The sequence below is a fragment of the Anser brachyrhynchus genome (genome assembly GCF_964034855.1).
Source record: "Anser brachyrhynchus genome assembly, chromosome: 2".
Lineage (NCBI taxonomy): Eukaryota > Metazoa > Chordata > Aves > Anseriformes > Anatidae > Anser > Anser brachyrhynchus.
Genome location: NC_137695.1, coordinates 35,390,139 through 35,410,589, shown reverse-complemented (window position 1 = coordinate 35,410,589; position 20,451 = coordinate 35,390,139). Strand labels below are relative to the sequence as shown.

Below are 20,451 nucleotides of genomic sequence, written 5' to 3'. Positions count from 1 at the left end.
CTGGAAATACTCAGGGTGATGATATGTGAAATACAGGGGGGTTACATCTGTATTACCCTCTAAGAACACGCTTCCCTGATAGACCATGTCCTCTGTGGTGCAATGGGGATGCTGAGTGAGGTGGGGTGGGAAGACCATGGGACAAACAGATAAGTAGTTAAATGCTGCCCCCATACAAGGATCTCACCAAACCACAAATGGTGTGACAATGCTGAGAAGTATTTCATGGCAGAAACATTTCTTTCCTTGCTTGATTTTTTTGTTTGTTTTATTTTAATAAATAGGCAAAATTCAAAGAGAGACAGTCCCTTCTGTGAAATATTCTGTCTACTTGTACATCACATTTTCCATTGCAAAATTCCTAAACGTGTAGTTTTACAAGCCCTGCTTTTCTCCCCACATCATGTGTTTTTTAACATTTATTTTTTTAACATTGGTAAAACTACACTGCTTGTGATCTGATCACTTCATGCTGCAGCAAAAACTGATAGGATCCATGTAAAGTTGATCCTTTGTTTCTTGGTTTATTTGTTTGCTTTCCCAAAACTTAGTTCTTCCTGGGTTTCAGAAGAACAGGAACATATTTGATCTGGAGTCCACTTGATCCAACCAAAAAGCTTTGGATTTAAATCCACGCCCTTCATAAAACAACAAAGGAAAGAAAAAGAAGCCACCTTTGTGAATGAGTACCTCCCTGATTTATGGTAATCCAGTCCAATGTTCCCAGTCCCCTTTCAGCATGGGGGTGTACCATAAATGCTCAAGCAGCAAAAGAATAGCAAAAAGTTTTCTTAAAAACAAAGAAAACACACAGACGCTCGGGCATGGAGAAAATTTCCATTTGTCTTAGAAAGAAAGAGCTTTGTGACCCCGAAGGATACTTGAGGATTTGTTTTAAACCTTTAGCAACTTGTTCTGCATGATTTAACAGCAATGGAAGCTTGCTTTTGCTGCACACCCTATTACACCTACCTAAAGTGACCCAGCACTCTTAATATACTGCAGCAATCATATTTTTCACAGAATTTTACAGCTATTGACGACCACTGAATTGCAGGCTGCTGCCCCGACCCTGTGTCACCCTCGTACTGCTGTCACATGCAGTGCTCACCTGTACCACAAAGCTGTTTGTGTGCATGATTGAAATCAACGAGTGGTGGGAGGTGAACTGGGGTAATACGAATGCAATCTCTGCAGGATTAACAACAATATTCTTTGCTTCCATGGTTACAATTTACAATGATTTTGACATATCTCCCTTTATGCTCACTTTGGTGTTTCCAGTTATGTTTTCAGGACAAAAAAAAAAAAAAATCTGCAAAAAGAAGTGTTAAGTTTTTCTCTCACTCATTTAGATCACAAAATGGAGCTGAGAGAGAAAAATCAGTAGCTTTCAAACGCTATTACCTTGCTAATGATAGCTCTCATCACATGACAGTTCTCAAACTGATAAGACGTTCCAAACATCCATAGAAAAGGCAGAGAGGTTTTTTAATGCCCCAGCTCTGTCTCTGCAGCTTGCACATGTTTTCAAACATAATTTCATGCCTGCTTTCTGACAGCTCATTAAACAAAGGCCTCTTGGTACATATAGTGCCCATCTTCCTGCTGAGATTGTAACATATTTATGGTGTTTGCAGATTGCTGGCTGTTTGCTCTTCTACTTCACAGTGTCCTGCCTGCCAAATGCTTATCAGTCTAGCAGAGGTGACAGTTTTCCCCATTTGTGTAGGTAGCAATGGTCTTGTGTTTGACCCTCGGAGGCAAGAAGCAATATGATTAGAAGAAGCTCCTGCAAGCAATAGATAAAAGCAATCACACGGGGAGAGACAGCGAGGAAGAGCTCAGGGGAGGAGGCTGATTTTGTGGAAGCTGATAGCTTGCATTCAGGGAAAGTGCTGGCAGTTAGTTAGCTAGACAGCTGGTAACATCCAGACCTTGTGGGATTTCAGCTTCAGACAAAGCAAACAAGGATTCAGAAGTGTTGAGAAGCTATCTGGAGCAGCGGTACAAGGGCAATCAGAGCTGCTCACTTCTAATTATCTGCCTCTTCCCTGCCATTAAACTATCATTATTATACACTCGAACCAATAAAGTTTAGTGAATTTAGCACCTTCTATTTTCTTTAAACGCTGGTGCCAAAGCCCTGTTTTCCTTCCTAACAGAACAGATGAAGACATCTTTAAGCCAACCGCTACCATTCATCCATCTGTCCTTGGAGTGTAGCAGGGGATGGGGAGCAGGTTTCTGCTTGTACCACCACCAGCAGCTGAAGTATCTGTTCCACTTCACTGGAGTAACAAAAGGGCTAATTGTTTTTTGTTTTAAGAGAATTTTACTTCCTTTTTTTTACTTCTTGTCGAGCCTATCACTTAGTCAGTATTAAAAGAAAGTGCAGTGGCAGCTCAGTTCAGCTGCCAAAACCTAATCAACACAAAGGAGCCTTCGAGTAGCTGTCAGACAGGATTATGATATTGATCCTAACTATGTGCATGTTCCAGGAAAAGGAGCATTGCTTTAACTAAAAGTCAGAGGGTGACAGATAATGAAAGACAAATATTTTACAGCTCAAAGGATGGCTCCGTCCCTGCATTAGGAGAGCTGCCTAATTACATCTGAGAGAAGCAGCAGCACCTGTGCATGTTTGCTGCTATCTAACCTTGTACTCTAAGCTTCTTGTCTCATACAAATAAGCAGGTACAGCAAGTCCCAGCACAAACATAAGGGTTCGAGAAACATCCAAGCCATGAGGGAGTGTTGTTTGTGATTTAATAGGCAGCTCTCCCTGCTCGGAGTCAGTAGTGAATCAAGAATTTTAGGACTTTCCTCTGCCAGGGAGGGTCACTTTGGGATCAGAGACAAACTCAAGGCTCCGTGTATTTTTCGTCATTAGTGACAATGTGACATTATTTACAATACCAGTGAAGCTGAATCCTGGGTCTGACTCCCAAATGGCAAGATAGGTAACTTTCCTGGCTTGAATACAGATAAAATAAGATAGGTAACATTCCAGGCTTGACTACAGGTAAAATGAGATGGGCTGGTATTCATCAGACTAAATGCATCCTACAGTGGACATTTAAAACAGAACAGAGAAAACATACCCTATGTTTCTGAATATTGCCCCAGTTCTTTCCATGTCTAAAGTTAGCTAAGATGAATCCTGTCTGCAAGGACTCCAAGTCCAGTACTCCAGCACAGGAAAATCAACATCTGGCTAGCAAGTCTCATGCACTGATAGCCCTACTGTTATGGTCATCGGTGTTTTACTGTTGCTGTGTCCTGTCTATAAAATGCTGAGCATCAACTTTAACCAGTTGCCATTTGCCCCTCCTAAATAAATTCTGGAGAAATAATCTTTTTTTTTTTTTTCCCCTTTTTTTTTTATGGGCGCTCAATGCAAAAGTATCATTTTCTATGGACCAGTATTTCATTTGGAGAGGAACATTTCTTATTCCAGCACGACTGTTTGCACAAGGAAGTAGCCTTCCTGTATACATATGAGCTTCCCCCTCACATTTCAGGAAGGATGACAATGCTAGCAAACCTGCAAAGCTGAGATTGAATGAGTGAGGAGTGCCTTTCACTTCTGAGGTGATGTAGGCTTTGGACAAGTCCACACATATACCAGGAAACTCACAGAGGACCAGATACCATGTTTGTTTTTTTATCCTATTACCCATCATGGCTGGAAGAGAGTAATACCAGCAGTCTTACAACAGGTGTACATAATGGACACAACATGGCTGTTGAGGGCTAAATCTCAAAGGGCTGTGAAATGCGCTAATGTATTTAGACTGCTTTTACCTTTAGTTTTAATTGCCTGGGGCAAACAAGATGTCACACTGAGTTTCTCAATTCCTTTTTTAGGCAAGATAATGTACATATAATGTAATATAATATACATGTAATATAAGATAAATGTACATTTCATGTACAGTGTAAAAGGGCCATAGATGCATCCCTGGGCACTACTGCCATGGCCACAGTCAATGATTCAGTGCTCTGAACATCCTCTGTACTCCCCAGTTGCCTCTCCTTCTCCTACCCAGCTGCATCCCCATCTTCTTGGGTTCTATTTCTTGTTGCAGCCTTTTTGGCCTAGACATTACTGTGTGAGTGATAATAAATACTAAAACCAAGTAAATTTTGCCCTGAGTTGCAACCCCCCCTAAAGCCAGAGTGTAATCTGAGTTTTCTAGATACTTATGTTGGTCTCATGGGTCCCCAGAAAAGTTACTGAGCCTCTCTGGGACTCATGTTCCCCATCTGTGGTATAACAATTATGGTTTTTACCTACTGTGCAAGAGATGGGAAGGATTTGTTGCTCAGGGTATCACAGAGAGCCTGGAATAATGTCCTAAAGAAGTGCCATGGTACTGGTATTGTGTAATGCTGTGCAAAAACCAGTGAAATGTTTTGGTAGACAGGGCTCATAAAGTGATACACTTGTTCTTTAAGACATTGAATCTTACGGAGTTTTCTGCACCTACAGACTGCTGTGCATCGTGAATCCCAGTTAATTCTGCAGGACCAAGTAGGGAGGGTATATTTTAAATATCTGGCCCAAGATCCTTCCTAGAGCACTGTGAGCTGTCACTAAACTGATGCTAGAGAAAATATGTTATTTTAGTGTATGTTTTTTCCCTGTGTAATGAGCTACCACATCGGTCAATTTTGTTCTCTGCAATACATCAAAGCAATGGGAGTGCATTAAGAACCAAATGAGGGTCTTGGCCTCTCATCTTAGTTTTATCTCCCCCAATAATAATGAAGCTGGGTAACTTCCTAGAAAATAACAAATTGATATAAACAGCACTGGTTTGCCAGCTACTGTCATTGCTGATAGATAGTACTACAGCCTGAATGGGTTGTCCACACAGCTATTTGTCAGCACTGTCTGTGAGGAGCTCTGTGATAACATACTGTGCTAAATTCACTCTTGTGTCTACAAAGGAATAAAAAATGGCTCATTTGAGTCAATAGATGTCACACAGAGTAAACAACAACAAAACTAGGACACAGTTAACATTGCAACCTCGCCAAAAAGATACGTTTACTGCTGAAGGGGTTGCTACTAATTTAGATACCTGGAAACCCAAATATATACTACTAAGGTTAGTTCACTGTTGCTCTGCTATCTTTTTTTCAGAAGAGTTAAATATATTTGCTAAATATATTTAATATATTTGTTAAATATATTTGTGTTCATGCACACAAGAAAAAGGGCTTTTGCATTAATTGCCTACATTTCTATAATTTCTTACAAACACCATTGCAAAACTTGCAATGATCATTCCTCTCCTTGTAATCTTATTCATATCACAGGGCAAATTTGTTAATGTGCAGATATTTCTTAAAATACAGAGAAGCATAAAAATATGTTAAATTTCTCTGGGTCAGAGTTATTAACTAAAGTCTGTTTGTTGTATAACTGATCAAGATGGAGCATGTGCAACGCTGGAGCTGGACAAATGAAACACGGCTCTGCTTATGTGTCTCAGGGCACTCATCACACCACATCTCTTAGCATACCTTGAGCTTCCTTTGGGGAAAAAAAAAAAAAAAGACCTTTATACAATAAAATATGTGCATCAAAATATTGAATTACATAATGCTGGGTATAGGACAGGAGCAACCATCATGATCCATCAGTACTGTAGAGCTGTCAACCCCTTAAAGAGAGGAAGACCTTCTGGGTGCCACAGATACAGGACAAAAGAGAAAGGTCAAATGGGACATTTCAAGCATTTTCAGAAGCAGAGGGTGTTATACTCGTTTTGCAGGGAAGTTCATTGCATGGGTTTCCCAAGGCAGGATTAATGACACTTCTGCACCAGTCTAGTTACAGCACAATGCTGCCAAAGGCTTTTAGGTTGCTGTTCCTCACATTCAGAGTCCATTTTTTTAGTGCTAGTACCACAGCATCTCTTTTTTCCTGAACAGTTCTTGTGGGTCATCACACCATACGCATATCTTCTGAAGACAGTAAAATAAAGGCTTATTTAGGAAGTCCCCTGTGTATATTTAATGGACAAAGGCTGCTACAGCTTTCACCCAGGCTGTGGGAGGGAGTACTTCTACAGAACTTCGTAGCTTAGGGAGCCCACTGACTGACACAGCTTCTCAGAAAATCAGGCAGCCCAGGACCAAGTACAGAGAAGTGGATAAACTGGCCAAGACTGTGGTACTGTTTTTGTTGTCCCCATCTCCAACCTCTACCTAGAAGTCCAAGTGTGACAGACATTATGCCCTCAGCCAGTTGTCATGTCAGTCTTAATGAATTATAAATGATCCAGACCTTTTATTTTGCAGAGGCTGAGATGACAATAAATGGCTGCTTTGGAAATAAATTGCTTCAGGCTATCTGGATAGCATATTTGCTCCCAGAATTAGTATAATTCAGTTTTTGAGTACAAGACACACCACACATGGTTCATAGAGACCGAAAAAGCTGTCACACTGTGTATCGTGCTATCTTAATTGGGGGGTGGGGGACGTTTGAAGTGAAAGGCTGAAACTCGATCGGTTGTTGGATTAGGAGACTATGTGAGGAGAAACAAAGAAATGACCCAGAGTAAAATGAATACTTCAGTACTAGAAAGGTTATAGCTTGACCACACACATTCTTTAATAATGCATTTCCAACATAAACAGAGCCACAGGCACTTGGCATAGAAGACAGCTTCTCTTTTTTGCAGGTCATCAATATACCATGTTTACATTGTCAGGCTGGTCTCAACAGTGTTAAATTATAAATTAGACCCAGTGCAAGGAGAGATGTAAACACTGATCTGTATACTATATCAGCCAGAACATAGGCTGAGCAATTCATCCCTTTCAGGTAAAGATTTTAATAGGAAGCTTGGGAAAAGCTGGAATCTGGAAAAGTTTCAAAGAAAGTCTTTAAAGGTGTTTGTGTTCTAGACGGGGCATCACTTGGGAACAATTTCAGCTAAGCGCCATTTTGTAAGGATGTCCTTGGAGTAGCTTGCGTGCAGCATACAGTAAAACTACAACTGTCTCTTAAGGACAGTCTTCTGCAGCACACAATATTGACACATCAAAATGCCAGTGACAGTGATGGTGACAGGGGCAGGCTATTCTAGCTTTTTAGATTAACAGACGATGACAGTCTTCAAAATATCCAGCTGGAAAGCAAAGCAATTGCTTGGGGAATGCAAAGAAGGGCAGGCAACAAAAACATCTGGAGAAAACACAAATATTTTCTATTTGTACTGTGACCTGTAGATGACAGCACAAATCCCTTGGTCTCCCTCTCCAGCAAGCTGATTAAAAAAAATAATAAAAATATTTTCTGAGAACTTACTTTAATGTTGACATTCTGTTGATGCTGTAGAGAAAAAAAAATAATAATAAAAACAGCAGTCAGTTGAAACCCCGGAGAATTAGCACTTTGGTAGATATTTGGGAACATCTTTGAAGTGCCAAGTTTTCATAAGACATTGTCCCTAGGTTTCAAATAGCTCTGTGCACTAGCAGTACACATGCAGAAAGAGAAAAGCAGAAGCCAAAATGAAGCTTCCGTGCTACATCGTGAGGAGCCAAAGGCAAGACAACTCACACAATACTAACATCAGGAATGAGCCAGCACAACTTCTTAGACACAGAATCAGTCTGTTTTCCCTCTTTGATAGCTAATGTCATCTGGGAGTACAGATGCTGATGCTCTCAAAGACACCTTGAAGACTTCAAAGGTCAGTGAAGTTGTTTTATGGGTAAAGAGCTGTAGCACTCAGGCAATGCCCTCACTGGGAACTTGCTTTCCAGTGACTCTTGATGGCCTCCATTTCTTCTTTTTGAAGTCTCCTTTATGAAAATCCACACATCTCTACTTCTTCGGCTCATCAGCCAAATAACTTTTTATACTTATCGTATATGAGGGCAAAAGCTACCGCATACTTGCTGGTATCAAAGCTGAAAACCATGCAAGCGCCAAGGCAGAGGTAAATAGAAATGAACAATGTCTTACACATTGTCAGGGTCTCTTCAGGGTCCCTTCACAGATCACTTGTATAATCATACAGCATTTCTGGATGTTGAGCCATCAGTGTCTGAAGTGCAAGATAGGTTTTCTTTTTAAGGGCGTGACTCTGCCTGCTTAGACCTGGCATCTGCCAGGACAGGAAAGCAAATCCTCAATTCACAAGAACTCTGGTGAATTTTATTTTGGCAAAGGCAGAGAGCATTTGGGAAGAGAACAGCAGTCATGGTAATGTTTGGGGCTCATTGTTCCCATGTTAAAAAGACAGCACTGCTATGGTTATGTCTGAACTCCTGGATCAAAACGAGAAACAGACTTTCATCCAGTGTTTCTGTTGCCAATGGGCTGTCATGAAACCTCAGCCTAAGCTGGATACACAGCCCCACAGCAGGGACACTTGCGCATCCAGAAAAGTTTAGAAAACATAAAGCCTCATGCTTGAAAGTCAGACTTAAAGCTAGAAAAAGATCTAGTCCAAGCCATGAGAAGTGGCTCAGAGATATTTTCCGGGTGCAAGGCTGTCTGGCAGGAGGATGCTGAAATTACTATCGATTGTTAATACTTATTTGCATCTTAATAGGCTCCAGTCAGGATTGTGTTCCTTTCTGTTATCTGATAGACACAGACATGTTAAATCACACTCCTCATGCCAAGCTGATTACAGATATTTTATAGGATTTTAAAGTCATTTCTTCATTTCATATCATGCCAGCTAAATCAAAGTAGACCTAGCTGATACAGGAGGGGAGTGAGTAGTACACATCTGACTGGTATTCTGAATTCCTGTTTTTTGTTTTGTTTTGTTTTGTTTTTGTTTTTCCTTAATATGTTTTACCCTGTGAATCACAAAATTTAAAGTTCTTGAAATAACTTTTCTGATATTTTGATTTGGTGAATTTGTTGATCTAGATCAGAAAGTAGTCTGTTCTGTACATTTTCCTGAGATTCCTTCCCCCACCCCCACCCCCAGCTAAACCAATGATACAGGGCTGTGTGTTGCTTGTGTTTGTTTTTCTTTTATTTTACCCACCACTAATACTAAAGCTAATTGGAAGGGTTTCTAGTGTGTAGAGGAGGCCAGGAACACAGAGCTGTTAGTAAGCCTAATTTCAGACCCAGAGTTCATGTCCACATTTCTCTGGGAAGTTGTGCTCAAATTTGCAATCGAGGCAATTGTGGTCATTCTGCCTGTAAAGGCAAGGTTCAAAGGTGAACCCATTTTCCCCAGTGCCGGTCTTTTCCTGCCAGGAAGCTAATGCATTCAGTTGTGGCTAGAGGAAGGGTAATTACCAGCCTTCAGGCAGTGTGGATAACCAGGGATTTGGGGCCCCAGCCTGAATTTGCATTGCAAGCTAACATACTGGTACAGAGATATTCTTTCCTCACAGGTCAGTAGCGATTTCACTTGAAGTGGTTTGAATGGCTGTACCCACACTGATTTGCAGGGAATTGCATCTGCTTAGTTCTTGTGAAGATCTGGCTTAAATAATCCAGATAACTTTTCAGTGATTCATTTTTGAGCATGTAGTTTTTCCACCTGCACACGTGAAGAAGCAGACTTTGGGCACACAAACCTGTACAGGCTTGAGGGAAGCTGGACTGTAATTCCCATGGAAATCTGGCTCACAGTAACAAGGTGGGTGAGATCTCCCAGCTGCTCAAATTGCTATTGATCCAGCTGAGAATCTGATCAAATGTATTTGTCTTTATTACCAATGTAGTGAATGGGTTGGATGGGGAGCTGATTTCATTTGCTGCTAGTCACGTTAGGGCACATCTTACAATCCCTGAAATGCAAGTGAATTACACTTGTTCAGGGCCTGTGGCCCTTTTGGAGTTTAGCCCACTGACCAATTTGTTGTAATGCTTTATAAAAAGGAGTCTAAATGAATGTCCAGTGAATACAGGAATTACTCCTTTCCCCCAGTCAGTAAGGACTAGTATCAGGCTACACTCTGCAGCAACAAAATTTCTTATCCTGTGATGAAAAGCACTCAACATCTTCCACGCAAAATAATTAAGAACAATGCAATAATAGACGAGTCCTGTGTCGTCATTTTCCAAACATAACATTACAGACACGGCTGTAAGATTAGAGTTAGCAAAAAAATTTCAGCTGTAAGAGCTTTTGAGAAACCTGATGAATGAAACACATTCCTACGTGCAAAATTAGAAACTTCCAAGCTCATGAGCCTGGCAAGACCTTGATAAAAATCTGTGGGCAAGCAGTGGCTGGGACCCAGAGGTCAAAAGCACTTCCCCTTACCAGGCACTGTTACTCAGTGGTGCCCACCCAGAGAGATGGTTGCATGGGGCCAGCTTCCCAGAACCAGTCACCATGCTGGAGCTTATCAAAGCAAGGCAGACTTGCAAATTGCCTTTCCACTATTCAGATGAGTCACTGGTGGAATTTACAGAAATACCCGTGTAAGACAGGCCTCCAACCCCTCTGAAAGGAGATTGAGTTTAAAGTTAGTGGAAATTAGGCACTCATCCTGTTCAGGCAATTTTGTAAAATCTCATAGCACAAACTTCAGCCCCAGTGACTGTTCAGCCAGTAAATACTGATACACCTTCAAGAAGCTGAGCCATGGAAACCTTTTGCCAGCTGAGCTGTCTTGTAGTGACCACTGTGGATGGTTCAACTACCTGATGCTTGCCTCATCTCTAATTTTGGCAACCTTTGCAAGCAGGGCCTTGACTTCCAGCCTGGTGCAGTGACTTTCACTTTATTGCACCTCTTCAAAGAGCTTCCAGGTAAGCCCATATTGTCCAAACATTTCTTCTCCTTTGATTTCTTGTTTTGCAGGTTTCTGCCAATGGCTATGCGATGAAGAGAGAGCTTTGATATTTTTTTCTTAGATCCAACTAAGTTTCATCCTCTCTGCAGCTCTAGTTTCCAGGTGAAATCTCATAACCAGAGGGCTTCCCAGGGAGCCCATTAGCACTGCTCCCTTTGCAGCTGGGAGGTCACAGTGCACCCTCCCACCCAGCTGAGCTACTGCTCTCCAAATCACTCCTCCTGCCAACTCAAGAAACCAGAGAGCGTCTCCATCTCCTTTAACTACACATTAGTTATAGCCTCCACTGCAGAAATACAATGAATTTGGCATGAAATGACAAAACAGAGTTGTTTATCACTCTATAAACCCTGGAGGGCCAAATGGTTTTGACACTCAGGCAGTGGAGTGATTACAAATCGAGCCTTTGGGCTGCAGCAGTCCCAGGGCTGCTGCTCTCTCTCAGCAATACATCCTCTGCTGGTTCTTTGCTTGCCAGCTCATTGCAAGTCTCTTTCTCCTGTCCATTTTAGAACAGTACATGGGTTTCAGCTTGGTGGTTGGCCTCTCTCCTTCATTCCTCCATAAACCCTGCAAACAAGAGAAGAAAGCAGCAGCAGGCAATTACACTGTTGGCTCTAGTAGACCAGAGTGGCATGTCCTAAGATCGCTATTGCGCCATGAAGAGGGGTCTTCAGCATGCAGATTTCTACAATGAAGCTTAGCACTTGTAATTCTATCCTTTTCTTGGTTAATACAAATTTTCTTCATAAGGCCAGAACATAAAGCTTTGATTCCTTCTGTGAAGTGTTGCTATGGCTTTTCTCCAAAACTCTGGTCAGTGGGTAAGATTTGGCCTTTTAACTATTATGGCCAAAATTAGCGTTTTCTGTTCTTGAAATATAATATGTGCAATAAATAATTTAGCTGCAGATACATTTCTTCTGTGTGCCAAACCAGTGTCTTTACATTCTACCAAATCATGTTTTGTATCAAAGCAAATAATCTGAATACCTTTTCATGATAAAAAGGGGGAAAAAAAACTTCCTTACAAAGTCCCATACAGTCACTAATATCAGGAAAGCATTCCCTCTAGCAAATCTTGTTCTTTCAGTTGTTTTTCCTGTCACACTTATGGTATTTGTTTATGCATTAGGGGCTCTTGTTAAGAAAATGGCAAACGGGTTAATGGAGAGTTCTCAAATACTTCTCTTATGTGACTGAAGTCCCTCTGGGATCGATTTAATCGTTCCTACAATGAAAGCAGTACAGTCTTAAGGTTCTCCAGCTCAGATAAACATCTTTAATCACTTTCATGTTGAAATAAAAGGAGCTTGGGAATGTGAAACTTTAGTACACTTTGATTCCTGAAAAGAGAACTTAGGGACACGTTGCAGATACATATATAAATCATCTTGCTAACATTAGAGGAAGGGTTTCCTATAAGGCTTTCAGGATGCTTTAATGTAAGTAGCTCCTATTATTGCAGCTAATATATTTTGCACATGTGAGCTGCTCTTTGGATACCGGGAATGCAGCTGTACAACTTCAGCTTCACTCTGAAGCTGAAACTGGTCATTATCGTACGTGTTGTCGCATATCGACCTGAAGACAAATTCTGAAGTTTAACTTAATTGGAGGCTTGCCAAGTGGTAGACTCAAGCAGAGGTCTGTTCTTCTCTCCATGTGCAGATGGGACTCCCACCCATATTAATGGAGAAAATAATAAATACCCTAACAAACTCATAACGAGGCAGGCTGGTATTAGGCTTAATTATCCATATTCAAGCCAAGGAATGGCTATGCCAGCGGGTGCTCCTGGTAATAGGTTACCTGAAATGAACCATCACAGAAAGTAGCAAGGTCCTTTTTTTCTTTTTAATGATAAACATTTAATCCACCACTGGAGCTAATTAGTAGGCAAGGCTGAAGAGAGCTGTACTGCTGCTCCATGCCTTGTTTCTCCTGCTTGCACATGAATGATGCCATTAATACTGGAAGCCAGTGTCCCATTTTGCTCGGGGGCACCACCACCACTGCTGCTGTGTACCTGCCTTCCCAGCACAAGCTGTAGCCACTAGAATACTGCTGCACTTCCCTGCTCAGAGGAAAAGCAGCTTGCTCAGAACACTTCTCAGTGCCCAGCTTTGTATAACAGGCAATAAAAGAGCAGGTTTCATTCCATTTTTTTTCAGAGGAAGGAAATGTGAGTTCTGCAGGACTGTGCCCATGACCCCTGATGGCACAGCAGCTTTTCCAGAGCGTGCTGGAGGTAGAGGGTGGGATCCTGATCCCGTGCTATTCATTACGCTGAATTGCATGATGCAAAGTTATTAACTTCACCGAAGGACACAGTGAAAACCTTTTTTGCCATTAGACAGAGCCAAGAACCAACTCTACAGCACAAGAGCGGTGCAGCATGTGCAGACTCAGGTCTTGTCCCCTTTTGTTTCAGTGTCTCATAATTTTCTTTAAATTGAAGAACAACATTAATCCAGTTGAGATGTTATTCTCTTCCTGTGATAAAATAGAACTGGTTTACTTCAATATCCTGGAAAGAAAATCACAGCTCTCCTCACACCTTCAGAAGTTTTTGTGGTTTCATTGTATCTGATTATAGCTGTACATACAGCTTTCTCAGGAATTCCTTTTCATTAAACTTGTTTTTACTACATTCCTTATGTAAAGACCATGTCTGCAGACAAATAAACACAAAGACAAAACCTAGTAGGAAGTAAAAAGTCACATGAAGTTCACATTCAAGAATTTTTGTTCACCACTTCCAGGACAGTCAGTCCTTTTTTTTTTCTCTTTATTATTTTTTTTAATACCTGCTATATTTTCAAGCCACAAAAGAGAAATGTTCTAAGAGAGTTATCACACAGAGCATAACCACTTGCTACCTCAAACTCATTTTTAAGGTTTCCCTTTCCTTGGGAATTTCTGTTGAACTCATTTCAGTGATTGAATCTGGCCTGCTCCAGGACACAAGGGGGGGTGTTATCCAGAGGGAAAAAAAAAAAAAAAAGCAGCATGTTATCTACAGCATGACAAAGAAAATTAGTCACATAGGTATCATTTACTTGCTTCCTTTCATGGCCTCTAATCTTCTATTTACATTAAGTATATCCATCACATGCCCCCCAATATTTTCTGCAGGTTAAGACAAACTTGGGGCATTATAACAGACACAAATCAATCAGCTTTCTAGTGTGGCCTCTTGCCTACTCGATATTTACAAATTTAATGTTCTTCCAGCCTTGAATCCAAAACCGGAAACCTGCCCTTCTGGCTTCTCCAATAATAGCTACTTTTCCTATGGCCAGTGCTGTTGAATTACTTAAATTTTAGTTTAATATATTTTACTTATTTCAGTCAGCTGATAATGCTACCGATCCTTCTGTTTTAGTGGGCAGTATTCCAGATCTCTCATTGAGATAAACTACCCAGTCTTCAGCCTCATAGTTTATCCACTTCAGAACCAGATTATTGTCTCATAAAACTGTTGAGATGGTGCAGTTAATACTCGCTATTATTTTAGAGGCCAGAACCATAATCTTCGTCATAAAGATTTAAGTCCTTTTTACATGCTTAAAGTTTTCAAACTATGGGTCATATCCTGCCATTGATTTTTACGCAAAACTTCCAGTGTTTTTTGCAGTAATTGGGTTCTTTTCTCTTGTGATTTCACACCACAGGATCCGAATGATGCAATCACATTCCTAATACAAATTTATGAACTTTGTATCATCGAATTGGTGCTATAAAACAAAATCATTTTCAGTCCAAAGGGCATGTATGTGTATATTTGACAGACCTGTGCATCATTCTGCAAGCAACCATTTTTCTTAATATCAGCCAGCGAAACAAAGTTATATGTGAGTGATGTTGCTATTATTGAACTGATGGTAAGCCCAAGCGCTGTGCTGTTCCCTCCCTGAAATCATTTGATACAACAGTGGCATTCCCGTTCAAACACTACAAATCAAAAGACAGAGCCTCAACTTCAAAGGGAAATTGAAATGTCCAGATGAGAGTCGAGATGAAAGTCCAGATGGAAAGACAAGTGTGCCTTGGTTTGGCTCATCAGATAAGTGTGGAACCAGGTGCGTGTTTGAATTTTCCCCCATCACAAAAATAAAATCTCCATTCTTTTTTGGGGGGTGAGGTTCTGAGGACATGCAGATCTGTTGCCCAATCTATAAAAGGTCCCTGTTATTTCAGTGTTCAAAACAAACAAAAGTTTATGGGAGCTGAATATCGTTTTTTCCCCTTATACCAATTACATATGCACTTTTATGTTTGTTTCCTGTTTCTCCTAAAGAAAGCAAAAATAAAGCAGACTCATGGAATGGCACATAATTAAACATGTGAAGATGAAAGAGAGTGGAAAATTAAGCATCCATTTGATAGTCTGCTCTGACTGAATGTCAGCTGTTCCCTTAGGCCAGAGCCCCTCATCTGGACCATTGAGAAGGTATATAAATGCATCATAATCATCTTAGAGCTCCCCTGCTTTTCCCACAGCCCAGGGCAGCTCGTCTGTCCTGCATGAGGGCCTGTTATCCTGTTGCTAACTGGCTTGGAAAAAAGGGGCAAAATAGTGTCTAAATGGTGTCATGGTGTAGAAAAGCCTTAGTCCTTCTCACTTTGCTCTGAGATATAACCAGTAAGGAGAGAGAAGATCCGAAGGTTCTCTTAGAGATATGTGCCGCCAGGCAATCTCTCCTACGCAGTGGGACTGTTCCACCGTTTGAGTTAAATCCTGCTATCAGAATAGCAGGATTTAAACAAAATCTTGACAAAGTCCCACTAGAAATAGGCACATCCAGGTACTGGGGTCTGTTCGAATGGGATTCACTTCCTCCAGATTTTGATTTCTGAAGGCTGGGTGTCCCCAGCTAGATGGAGGGCTCTGCTAATAGTTTTTTTAAGACAGTTGGTCATTCCAGAGGGAATTTACCCCTTATAGGTTACATACCTCTCCCAGGATGGGATAAATCATCTCCTGGAGATATCTAGCTCCATCCATTCATTGCAAAAGGAGCTGAGATGTCTATTTTAGATAAAACACATGTAGATTACAAGCTATTTTTAAATATAAAATTTAAATGAATTCCACACCATTTCTGTGATCATTTCCACTTCTTTTCTCAGACCTACATGTAAAATAGAATTCTCCCATGCAAGAGGAAAGACTGTTTGACCTGAGATTTTTGTATATCAATTTTATAAATTCTAAGACCACCATAACATTTACAGTGAGCAATTTTCAGCCTGTTTCAGAGTGATGTCTCCTGTTATAATAGTGTTTTTCCTCAGAGCATGCTAGCCATGAAAACCTGTGGAGTTAGTCTCCCTGTTTTCTAGTGTTATATCATGGTCAGTAATAGACTGCAATTTATATTTCATTTCTCATTTTGTGTCTCAAGAGACTGATCCAGAGATATAGGAATTCTTTCGCTGCTGAGTTGTCAGTGATTCAGAACGTGTAATGCTACTTTTCACAACCTGACCCTTCCTAAACAGATTGTAACCGATGATTTTAACATTCTGATCAAGTAAAATTTTCTCCCTACTTTCATTAAGGCCAACTTGAAGTTGAATATATGCTCGTAAAAGATCATTTCCAGTTTCTTATGTTATTACCTAGACCCCTGGCTTTAGTGTACAAGCAATTAAAGAATTTATTCTCTTAATGTCCTTAGGTGTCTTGATTAATTTTGTTCTTGACATATTAATTTTTGTTCTAAATGAATGTTCATTTGTCCCATCTTTTTGTTCTCCCCTTTTGTTCTTAATTTAGTGCTCCCTTGTCCAGGTTAAACAGACTGCACTGGGAAGATTGCTGCTGCTGCTGCTGAGGTGGAAGCCATCCAAATTATAGTGATACCTTCCTGTTGAAGTGGAGCCCCGAAGACAAGGGCTCCTTTGCACAATTTGCGCGTGCAGTGGTTCACTTTAGGATCGCTCATTGTTGGCTTTTTTTTGCTCACAGGATATGAAGGTTCTCCAATAAAATAACCTGGGTATTTGTTTCCTGATGATTGTCCCAAACTAGGCACCAAGTTGCTGGTTTTTACTGTGTGGGAGTCATGCCCATACGTTAAGACTGGGAGTGGAAAGTCAGCGACGTTTTCAAGAAATGTGGCTTTGCAGTTCAGTGTGAAACACAGTGGTAGCTCATCCCACTCACTTAGAGCTCACTGTGCACTTGGATTAGACTGATTTCAACTGAGCTTTTTTGGTTGCTACTGGCTGGTGAACTGACCTTTTCCACTTGGTTCTGCTGTAATTTAGAGTGGTGCAAATTGAGAGTCTTCCAGACGAAACCTGTGCAGTTACTCAAGTGCACACCTGGCCTTAGCAGGAGGAACAGCAAGTCTTTGCTCCCCAAAATAATTTTGTCTCAATTTGTTGCTGTAGGACGGTTGGTCGGCATAGCCTCTCCACAAGAGTTCACCTGAGCAGCGCGGCATGCCACGTGGGCTGCTCTTCATCACGCAAGACCTGACACCTCCGGAGGTCAGAAGAACGTGCCAGGTGTCAGCCAAGTTGACTGCAGAACACGTTCAAGAGTTCTCAGCCATGCCAGGCCTCAGCGTGGGCCACCACCGCCAGTGGAGAAGGAAGGGGAAAGGTACAGACACACCCAGGCCAGGTGCCCAGCATGGGCCTTGCAGGAGGAGGCTTCCTGCCGCTGCCTCCAGCTGGGACAGGAGGCGTGGGGGGACAATGTTGGTGTGCCAGGAGGTGCTCGGCTCCCTGCCTCCACTCCTCCATGCCAGCAGCGGCTGCCCCCTCACACATCCCAAACCCGCTCCTGGCAGGGCCACCAGCCCAGCCTCCGGCCCTCTGGCAAAGGCTGGGGGGGAGCAGGATGTGAGCTCGTTTCCTCCCTGAGCCGTGCAGCTGCTTACCCTGGCTGCACTCAGACCTGGCCTTGCTCTTCAGACTGTAAATATAGTTTTCCTAAAGAGCATTGGCCAAGGCTTCTTCTGCCTAAGACCACACAGTTATTTTGTAGGCCATGTAGCACATCGCAGTCCTTTTGATGTGCGGAGGTAAGCTGGGGTTCAAATTTTAAGAGATCATTCCTCAAAACCAACAAACATCAAGGACCCTGCCTCAGATCCCCCATGAAACACTTTCAGAGACTGTATTTGTGTTCACCTTTGTCCAAAGCAGTGAGTGGAGCAAATGGGTTTAACTGAGAGGTCATTATCAGCAGGGAGGAGAAGGAGGGGACAGTAACACCAGTTTGGAAAGCCTGGACATGCCGCAGTGAGCAGCTGTTGGAGAGCCTTTGCAAGACAAATTGTCCTAGCGAGCATCTTGAAGGTGAAATATAGAATTAAATGGACAGAAAATCATCAGCATAGTGATATTTTAGCACAGAATTGGAGGGATGAACAGTTTGCTGTTCATAGTTGAATAGCTGAATGTCTTAAAAATCTAGAATGAAATGAAAATCACAAGGTCAAGAATAAAAATAATGTGTCATTTCCCTGTAATTAGAAAGGATATTTATAGATAAGAATATTTTCTTAATCACAGCTCCAGCTGATGCCAAAAGAAAAAGTAATGTAATAGGAAGTTAATGCTGGAAATTAAATCCAAGAATACATGAATATAAAAATAAATTTCAGCCTGCTGTCAGTTAGATTTCATTGTATTTCAGGCATGGATAAACAAGGTCAACTCTGTAAGCCCTGATTCTGGTTTCTTTGTCTCAGACAACCTCTATTACAAATAATTCCCTGCATTTTAGTCTTGTGAACCAATACTTTTAATAATGGGAGAGAATGGATAGCTCAGGTGATTAAGTGATATTGAATTTTTCAGTTATATAGTGGCAAAATACAAAGATGATGACCAGAGTAAGGCTTTAATACATACATTACTATTGTATTCCTTTTTATTAGAGAAAACTTTAGGGCCTATTTCAGCCTTTAGGTAGCTAAAAATTCAAAGTGATGATCTCCTTTAGTTTTTGAACTCACTGCAAAATACCCTCCAGATTTCCCCTCAGGCCTTTTGAGAAAGAATTTCAAGAGACACAGTTTTCTCTTTGAAGAGCTTTAATGTTCCTTTTTCGCTGGTAAGAAGCAGAGTGAATGAAAGGGCCCAAAATGCCGGCTCCTGAAGTGATCCATTTAGTTCAGTTCCCAGCCACTCCATCCCTTTAGTGAATTGCTGTTTAGAAAGGCATCTTTCAGCTGCTGCAGATGTGCTGCTCTGTCAATTATCAGGCTTAAATGGTAGGGCTTACACATTTTTGTCTCCAGCAAATTCTACTATAAACTTCTTTACCTCTTCCTTAATGGCTTCCTAATGTATCTTAGTGAAAGATGGATATCCCATACTCTCTTTTAAACACCTCATTCCTTAGATATTTTATCTTGACAGTTCTGCCTTCCCCAGCTGGCAATCTCCCAAACACAGAAGCACATTTCTGTCTCTTGTAGGTCTACCATGACTAAATGTTATCGTGGCAATTTTATACTTGAGGTTATCATCACGCAGCACTGTAGCTGCTACTTGTCAGTTTCTTCCATAGAGCACAGGAGCGGCAGTAGGGCGGAGAGATTTATAATGCTATAGTATAGAAAACAAGAGCCTGTAACTCGATATTAAATTAGCACTCATTAAAAAGCTCACCTCAGGTTGGCTTACCAACACAGAGCAACTGCTGCCCTGTGCCACGGCAGATGTTGCAGATGGGGTGCTTTGTGCAAGTGCATGCTGCATCAGATGTTATTCAGTGCTGGCAGAAATATTGGTAACCTCTGCATTTACCTGCTTTTTAAGAGAAACTAGTCACCATTCCTCACTCATGCAAAGCAGCAATTAGAAAAATCCTTCAACAAAGACATGCACTGAGTGTTACCATCTGTAGGAGTAACATACATCGATGTTTATTCCATGTAGCTGAGTATACATTAATTTTGCAAAAATTAGGAATGGGATGAAAATCTGCTCTCAGTTCCAGTCACTGGAATTTTATACAGAGCAATTTCTGCACATGCTTTTTAAAATGTGTACTTAAAGAAATATATGCCAGTGGGCACTACAGTATGTAAACTTGATCCTCAGTGTAACCTTATAGCCCATTTGCTAAGCCTGAACTTTTTAACACAAGGTTCATTGGATATTTGAAGAATGCCTTGTTTTGGAGATATATATTTTTTTTCATTTTCAAAGTGATTATGATAAAATCAATATTTTATTAGTACTGCGAGAGTGATATACAGTACTTACTGAAGGCTGGACTTTGCCATTTCTCCCTTGAAGCAATATCTTCCATGTAGCACCTATAGCTGACTTCTCATCTATATTTTTAAGTAAACCAAATAGAAATGCAAAATGTGTTTATTAACAGTATTGCAAATGCACATAGCAAAAGCCTGGACTAGATGAAAAACAGACTTAAAAAGCAAACCTGTGCAGCTACAAAAAATGTAATTTAGACCCATAATGGGTCTGTTGGCCCATAATGAGAGGTATGAGCCTATGAGGGGGAGAATGTTGAGATCAATGCTGCTCAGGGAGATGTGCTTCAGCTCTGAAATGCTGACAGTTTAGAAAAATTTCATTTTTCCTCATGAGTGCCAAGTTTTAAAGTTTTCAATTTTAGCTTTCATCAAGAAATCAAATCATTGTCCT

General features: G+C 41.0%; 1 long non-coding RNA gene across 1 annotated transcript; it reads left to right on the top strand.

The window, feature by feature from the left end:
• Positions 1–10,300: 10,300 nt before the first annotated feature.
• Positions 10,301–20,177, top strand: LOC308189004. The gene is made up of 3 exons (XR_013945939.1): positions 10,301–10,762; positions 14,484–14,891; positions 16,592–20,177. It is a non-coding gene; the product is annotated as an uncharacterized lncRNA (long non-coding RNA).
• The last annotated feature ends 274 nt before the right edge of the window (positions 20,178–20,451 follow it).